Source organism: Camelus ferus, chromosome 4, assembly GCF_009834535.1.
Source record: "Camelus ferus isolate YT-003-E chromosome 4, BCGSAC_Cfer_1.0, whole genome shotgun sequence".
Classification (NCBI taxonomy): domain Eukaryota; kingdom Metazoa; phylum Chordata; class Mammalia; order Artiodactyla; family Camelidae; genus Camelus; species Camelus ferus.
Genome location: NC_045699.1, coordinates 42,056,813 through 42,064,939, shown reverse-complemented (window position 1 = coordinate 42,064,939; position 8,127 = coordinate 42,056,813). Strand labels below are relative to the sequence as shown.

At 36.0% G+C, this 8,127-nt stretch overlaps 1 non-coding gene across 1 annotated transcript; it reads left to right on the top strand.

Annotated features, from left to right (window-relative positions):
- The first annotated feature begins 1,869 nt into the window (after window positions 1-1,869).
- On the top strand, window positions 1,870-1,941 carry TRNAA-UGC. Its single transcript has one exon. It is a non-coding gene; the product is annotated as a tRNA-Ala (tRNA).
- The last annotated feature ends 6,186 nt before the right edge of the window (window positions 1,942-8,127 follow it).

Sequence of the window (8,127 nt, the reverse complement as noted above, 5' to 3'; positions counted from 1 at the left end):
AAGGCAGGTATGCAGTCATTTACTTTCAGCCTGCAAGTCCTTTTGATAAAAGAAGCCCTTTGCAAGAAGCATTTCTCTCCTGTCTTTATAAATCAAATAAATAAAAATAAAACCTTCTGTCAAGCCATATGCTTCTGTTCCTCTCCTTCAACTGGCCTAAAATAAAAAAGATTATCCTTTTCTGTTCTTTTTCCTCTCCTTTTATTAGAAAAAACAAAAATAAAAACAAAAAACAAAAAAAAAAAAACCAAAACAGCCAGAGAAAGAGAGAGAAATCAAACAACTGTCTAAACAAATCAATCCAACATTTCCAAGGGCTTGTGACCTGCAGCAATGTCAATTCCGTCTTTCCCCTCCTTTCTTTCTTTGAATCAATATAACCCTATGATTCTGATCACTCCAATATGTCAGTGCCTGTGGAGAGCACATTTTATTGTTCATAAAGCCCCAGACGATAATGAAAAATAAGCAAGAAAATGATAAATTCATCAAGGTTGCGAGAATATTCGAGGAAAAAAGGAATTTCCTGAGGTAACTGTCCTTGACCTGGCTCTTTAATCGAGTGAAATTTCATCACTTTATCTAATATCATGCTTCATGCTTCAGGCGCCCGGCAATTCTATTTTTGTGTGGTCTAATGGGCAGCTGACACATCCGCTCAGCCCCAGACTGCATAATATGTGCTGACATACTGTGTGGCCAGCAGCTTCGCAGGGGCTGGTTATTTGGGCCTCGCCAGGAATAATGGCATCAAGAAAAGGTGCTTCTGAACAATTTCGGGCTCAGCTTTACGGGCCTCGGTGGACTTCACTTTTAAGAGGCACGGAGCCCTTGGGGGAAGGCAATCACTGATTTGGGTCACTGTGTGTATCTGACTGTAGGTGAGAGGTTAGAAAAGGCCCAGTTATGGTTGTCTGAAACCCGAATCTTGATAGCGTAATGAAGAGTGTCATTCTAACTGCTTTGCAGGCAGCTCTTCTCAGAACCCCTGATTCAATTTGATATTCTGAGGTTAACGTACTGTGTTGGGCCTGAAAATAGGAATGCACACGAAAAGCTTTTATACTTATTCAGTTCAGTAAGCATGGCAAACTCATCAACAGCTATTTGTACACTGTAGGCATGGTGGGACTCACTTTGATGTTCTGATTTATGCTTGCTATTTTCCCCCCAGTATAGCTTTGGAGTTGAAATGCATTTAAAAAAAAAAAAAAGGCAGCTTTTGACATAATAGCTGAGGACATTATCATAAATGAAGCAACACATACCCAAACAAACAAATACAGAAATGCCATCATTTCCAACATAGACAGATTTCAAAATTTTGTAAAAAATATAAAGAAGACTAAAAAGATATGATAAATACAGAGATCAGATTGGTGGTGGCCAGAGAAGGAGAGGAGGGTAAAATGGGTGAGAATGGTTTATTATAAAATAAACAAGTCCCAGGGACATAATGACCAGCATGGTGACTATAGTTAATAATACTGTATTGCATGTTTGAAAATTGCTCAGAGTAGATCTTAGAAGTTCTTATTATAAGAAAAAGAAATTTGTGACTATGTATGATGACAGATGTTAACTAGACTTATTGTGGTGATCATTTTACAATATATACAAATCTCAAATCATTATGTTGTACACCTGAAACTAATACAATATTGTATGTCAATTATACCTCAATAAAAAAAGGAGAGACATGGTAACCCTATGAAATATGTGACCCTGGACTGAATTCAGTACTATAGATTAAAAAATGCCATTAAGGATGTCATTAGAACAATTGATAAAACATGGATTATAGATTAAAGAAAAGTATTGTATTGATGTTAAATTTTCTGAATTTAATAACTTGTTATTGGGAGGGAGGAGGGCGTAGCTTAGTGGTAGAGCACGTGCTTTGCATGCACAAGGTCCTGGGTTCAATCCCCAGTGCCTCTAACAAATAAATAAATAAACCAAATTACCTCCCCCCTCCCAAAAAACAAACCAAAAAAAAAAAAAAAAAACTTGCTATGAAAGAAAATTCGTTTTCTTTCACAATTCACAATGAATTAAAGGTATTAATGGTTATGGGGCATGATGCATGCAAATTATTCTCAAAAGGTTCGGAAAAATTTAATTAGAGAAAAAAGGAATGATAAAGGAGATGTGGCAAATGTTAAAAATTAGTGAGTCATCATAGCAAAGCAAAATAATTCTTGTACATAAATTCTGTCAAATGGAGATGCAGCTGCCTTCCCTCCCTCTTTGTGCAAGAAGCCAGTTTTGCATCCATTTGCAAATTCATTTCCATATTTCTGATCTATAAATGAACCTTTGAACTGGTTGTGACATTGCCCATTTCCTGCATTAACAATGAGTTAAAATTTTTAACATGTGTTCACGCAAAACAAGATTGGTGAATCTGGGTAAAAGCTACATAGTTCTCTTAACCAAGACTGCAACACTTCTGTCAGTTTGAAATTTTTGCAAAATAAAAAGTTTCAAAAATTACTAAGAACAGCAAATGACAGTGGGTGGGGACTGGTGCAAGAATGAACACCTGCTGTGTGCACATATGAAGCAGAGATCTTCTTTCTAGGAGACAGTGTGTTCAATCCAGAATTGTGTCAACTGTAAGGTTAACCAAGCCATTGTCAATTTAAATTTAATACGACCGTGACTCTAATCATAATGAAGCTCTGTGATCTGTGGCCTCATTGGAACTCTGGGATGACTGGGAAGATCTCCCTGTATGCTATGTCTTGCTTCATCTCTCATCTTTCGTATTTAAGAAACTGGAGTACAGCAGCTTTACATTTGCCAGCAAGATTAAATTTAATCTCAAATGGAGTAAGATATTTTTATCTTGTGGGGGGTGAAGAGACACACTGCAACTGGCCTCATGGTCCTCATGGTCTATCTATGGAGAGGGGTCTTTTGTCACAAAACACTGGTAGTTGCAGTTAAGGAAGAGGAGTATGGGGAGGGGGGCAAGACTCAAGCTGTAGAGGCATCAGTCCATCAAGGGTTGAGAAGCAGGACATCTTATCAGTGATGAAATAAGGACATTGTTCTGTCTTTCAAATGCCACATTTTCCATTTTAAGCAGGAGTACTTTCAACACAACTGCTCAAATGTTCCTTCCCCAATGATTTCCAGCTTTGCTTCCCCTCTAAAGCAATAGGTACCAGCTGAAGTATAATAACCTCTATTGTGATAATAGCCCATATATTATATTGAGCCTTTATAATGTTCCTTACACTCCATATGCAATATCACATCAACCCTGTTAACTCCCACAATTCTCTGAGACAGTTATTATTAACCCAATTTTATAGATGAGTAAACCAAAATTCAGGGAGCCTAAGTAACTTGTCTAAGGACATCCAGAGCCAACAAGAGGCAGTTAGATTTCCTATCAGCTTCAGTCTGGTTCCAAATTCAAAATGCTTAGCCTCTACACTAAACAACCTCTAGAGCACAGATCTGATGAAAACAGGCTTAGAAATTGGTTTGTTAAAAGTTCATTGAAGGAAGCAATACAAATTAGGTGTTCACAACATGATACTGCCCAGGTCGGGGCCACGTGTGATCAACTCCCTCGTGCAGCATCATGCTAATGAAATAACTAGCTTAAATAAAGCACTTAGACTATTTAGAGCAAAAAATGCAAAGCAAAGCAGGGTCATTTTCTTAGATTATTTAAAGTTATGAAGAAAAGGAGAGGAATGAGGAACTACTCTTTAATTTTCCATTTTGAAGATTTTAAAACTCTGGTTGGCAAGACTTTGTACTTTCTAAGAGTATAAAATAAAACTGACTGTCTAATTGTGAGAGATTAAAAATGCAGGTTTTAAGTATTATTGTTTTCATGAGGGTAATAAACCATATCAACATTTTCTCTAGTAAAAGCAATCATTTTTCTACATCAGAACATTTTAGTTTAAAGGATTTTTGATAGCCAAATCATAGCTAAAAGTGTTTGGGATCTGATATTTTAAATAAATTGGTTGTATCTTAAATACTAATCCCCTCCCTCATATTCTGAGAACTCCAGTCTCCCTTAATCACTGGATAATACCAAGTCTCACTAATGAGGCTTTGAAAAGGTCAAAATGAACATTCAGTCCATCAAAATGGTAACTCTGGGTGCTGTTTCATTTGTTATCTGCCTGGTTAAGTCCTTCACTCAACTAACATTTATTGAATGTGTGTTGATACTTGCCCTCAAGAAGCTTAGAATTAAAAGATACACATGAACAGTGAGCTACAACAAAGGGCAAAATTAAAGCACCCAATAGAAATTGTAGTAAGTAAATTTCCTCCTGGAGACTGTTTCTTTCTCACTCTCCAGTATTCTGATGTGTCTGTCCATCACATGGCTCCACCTCCTTTACCAGAAGGAACATATGACTTGGACTGACCAATCAGAGAACCCTAACTTCCCAGAAACAGTGAGGGAGCCCAGATGGACAAATGACTCAAACAGGGACAAGCAGTGTCCAAGGGAGAAGAGAGTTTCTCTCCCTTTGCGATTAAGAGCTAATAATACCATGTAAATTTAGAGCTTCTGAGAACCACTTTCCTATCTGCTGAAGACTAAAACCAAAATGGACAAAGCCAGAGCCAAGAAATGGGACAGATCCCCTAAGAACATTAGCTGGGCACTGCATTCAGCCAGTTCGACTACTGGATTTTTGGTTACATGAACTAACAAATACTTATTTTATTTACCCTAATGTATTTGGTGTTTCTTTAACTGAAAATTAAATAGGAGGGTAGAGGAAGAACAATTACCTTAGCTGGGGAAGGTACCAAAGGCTTCATAAAGGGGTGATGTTTAAGTTGAGCTAGGGTTTTCCATATAAGAGCACAGTAAGGACATTTGGGATGAGGAATTTGAGTGAACAAAGACAAAGAAATATGAAAGCTTCTGGTACATTTGTGAAACTCATTGGTACAAAACATAGTAAAAATATACACAGAAGGAGGAAGGAGAAGTTGAGGCTAGGAAGGTATTTGGGAGCTAGATGATAAAAGATCTTGAAGCAGCTCAGGCTTTATTATGTAAGCAAATGAAAGCCATTGAAGGCTTTGGAAGAAAAAAACTCATGATTAATCCTATTCCTTGGGGAAATAATCCTCATAACAGCCTAAAGAAATAATTAAATTAGGAAAAGACTAGAACAGAAGTCAACCCAGGACCCAGGAGCAGGCCTGGTAAGAGTTGTGAGGAACATAAAGACAGTGCCTGGGACAGAGATGAAAGGGGATATATTCAAGAAACATTTTAGAAATAAAATTAATAAGGCAAGGTGGCTAATGTTAAATTGTTTAAATAGTAATATCTTCCACTAGTGAATTAAAAAAAAAGAAATCATGATCTGATAAAGTTTTGATGAAACAGTTTTCAATGGTTCAAAACACCATCTTTCAGGCAAAGTGGAACTAACCTTTGAGAAATGCTTAGAAATGATCCAAAACAGGCAGATGTACTACGCTCACTCTAGTATCAGGAAGTGAAAGAATTTTACTTCTAAGTTTTGACTTTATAACACATTTTAAACTGCAGACAAATGAGCTGGCATAATGATAGAGTCCCAAAATGAATTGCAAGTTGAATGTTAAATGATGCTTGCTTCCTTTGGGTTTTTGTGTGGTCGCGCTTAATCTCAGGACAGCAACCAAATGTGGATGCAGACTGTCTTGGTTTCCTTCCTTCCTTCTCTTTTCTTCCTCTTTCTCTTCCTTTTTCTTTCTCTTTTCTTTCTCAGTCTTCTTTCTTTTTTTACGCCCCCGTTATAATTAAATTTTTAGCTAGGTTTAGAAGGAAATTTTTCTTTTTGTAATGGAAATAAATCAGTATGCTATTTTAAAATGGCAAAAGAAAAAACAGAAAAGCTTCCTATGGTTTTGGGAGTGGGCTCACATTTAAATTTTAACGCAGCAATATTATTGAGTACTTAACCACGTGCGGGCAGAATGCCGACTGTGCTTTCACCCAAAGCGGCTATTTTCTCCAAAGATGCGGTGCTCAGAATCTTTGCTTGAGGAATTGTGACTCTTCTAATTTAGTAATTAGAAATTTCCTCTATCAGCAAGATTACACTTCTAATCATAATATGAAATTTTAGGATGATTTTCTTTCCTGGATTGATTATATTATCATTTGAAATCAAATAGGGAGTGTGTAGATACTCCAGAAATTTCCATAAAATTCTCCCTAAGGGGATAAGAGATTGTTGATTTCCAGTTGTAATCCCTGGGGTGGGGAAGAGGAAGACAGCATGTTTTAACTTTCAGATGGATATTAATCATCATATTTAGTTAGATTTTGAACTTAACAGCAAACGATGGTATTCAGCCCTGAGTGTGAAACAATGTGCGTTCATGTCAAGGGAGGGAAAGCACATGGTCACTGTAGGATGACAGGCTTTGAAGACAAGGGGAAGGTGAAAGAGGGAAAGTAATGGAAATCGAGTTGTCATCAAGAACATGAAGCCCACCAACTAGCGTACGTCACAGACATTTTTCTGAATGTACCTAGATTCAGTACTATTACAAAAATCAGAATTAAATTTTTCTTAACTTATAGAATCTTTTCCTAGAAATACCACACATTATTATTATTATCCTATGTAATTATCCAGGAGTTTATATAGATACTGTTTTTTACATCTTCAAAATGCAAAGAAGGAAAAAAAATAAATGCTTGTTACCATCTCTAAATCTCCTCCACCAAAGAAAGGAAGAAGTTAGTATATAGGACATAGAGATAAAGAAAAATCTCATTTTATAAATTAAAGATCAAGTGTAAAGGCCCACATTGAATAAGGCAACCTTAGAGACCTCAGTCTTAGAAACAATTCTGAGGAACTTCAGTATGGTTTTTCTTACATATAAAATTGAACTCAGCTTAGCAAACAAACCTATTAAAAGCCATTTCCAATAAAATACAACTCTAAATTCTTATATCACACAGACAAATGCATTAATTAAAAAAATAAGACATATTTCACAGAATCAAGGATATTTGAGTTTCCAGATCTTAAAGAAGAGTACGTTCTTATAATTTCCTTTTTAAACACAATAAGCAGCTATCAATTTAACAAAAGGGAAAGGGAAATCTGTAACGTATATTAAGCTTTCACTTTTGTTAACAAAACAAACATCAAGTGAATGTGCTTTTACCACATCTGTTTAACCTTGGAAGACTCGAGGTTTTGTTCATTCTTGCTCTGGAAGTTTTAAATGGTAAAAACATTCCTGGTTTCTTGTGCAGTCTGAGTGAGTAACACAGTGATAACAGTGATAGCTGAAATATTTGTGGTTTCGTGTAAGATTTCCTCCAAGAATTATAAAGAAGCCAAAAATCACCGAATAATGCAAAAAGGACCCTCCTTAAGAACCATAGAGGAAAACAAGATTCCGTGAAAAAGTCATTTGTTTTTGCAGGGTAGCCTTATTCATAGCACAACTCATATGACCCAGACTTGTCTTTTGGCCAATTAATTCATTAAAAATAAAATTTCATTAAACAGCAACGAATGGGCATCTAGGTCTCTATCCTCCCAGCTAGTTAACAAACTTTATTGAGTAACGGTAAAATTCAGGGCTGGTTTGTTTTTTCAATATAGATTTATATAGATTCTACAATATGCTCACAGAATACAAAATGATTATCAAATAGATTTTTACATATATATCATTTATTGTCCCCTTGTTGACCAACATTTAAGCATAAGAGTTGAGGGGGGCATATGCAATGTTCTAGTTAAAAGGAGATTTCAATAAACTAAGCCTAATTCTCCTCGTGCAGTATACATAGGCAGATTTTTTATGTGTGTACACAGCATTAGTTACTCTTCCAAACTGTGTATTTTTAGATAGTAAGAATTTATAGTAACTACGAATCTTTTATGAATTAGCCAGACCATCGGCCACAATGTCAAAACACTTTAAAAAAAATTTCATAAAAATACTAAGTTTAAGTTGTCTCCTTTACTTCTGGCTAAATGAAATAAACAAAGAAAAAGGAGATTTTCCCCCAAGCCAACACACAGGCAGAAAGCAAAACACTTCAGCACTCCAAGAGGAATGGCACACATTTAAAAAATAATATTGGAGTTTTAATTACAGTCT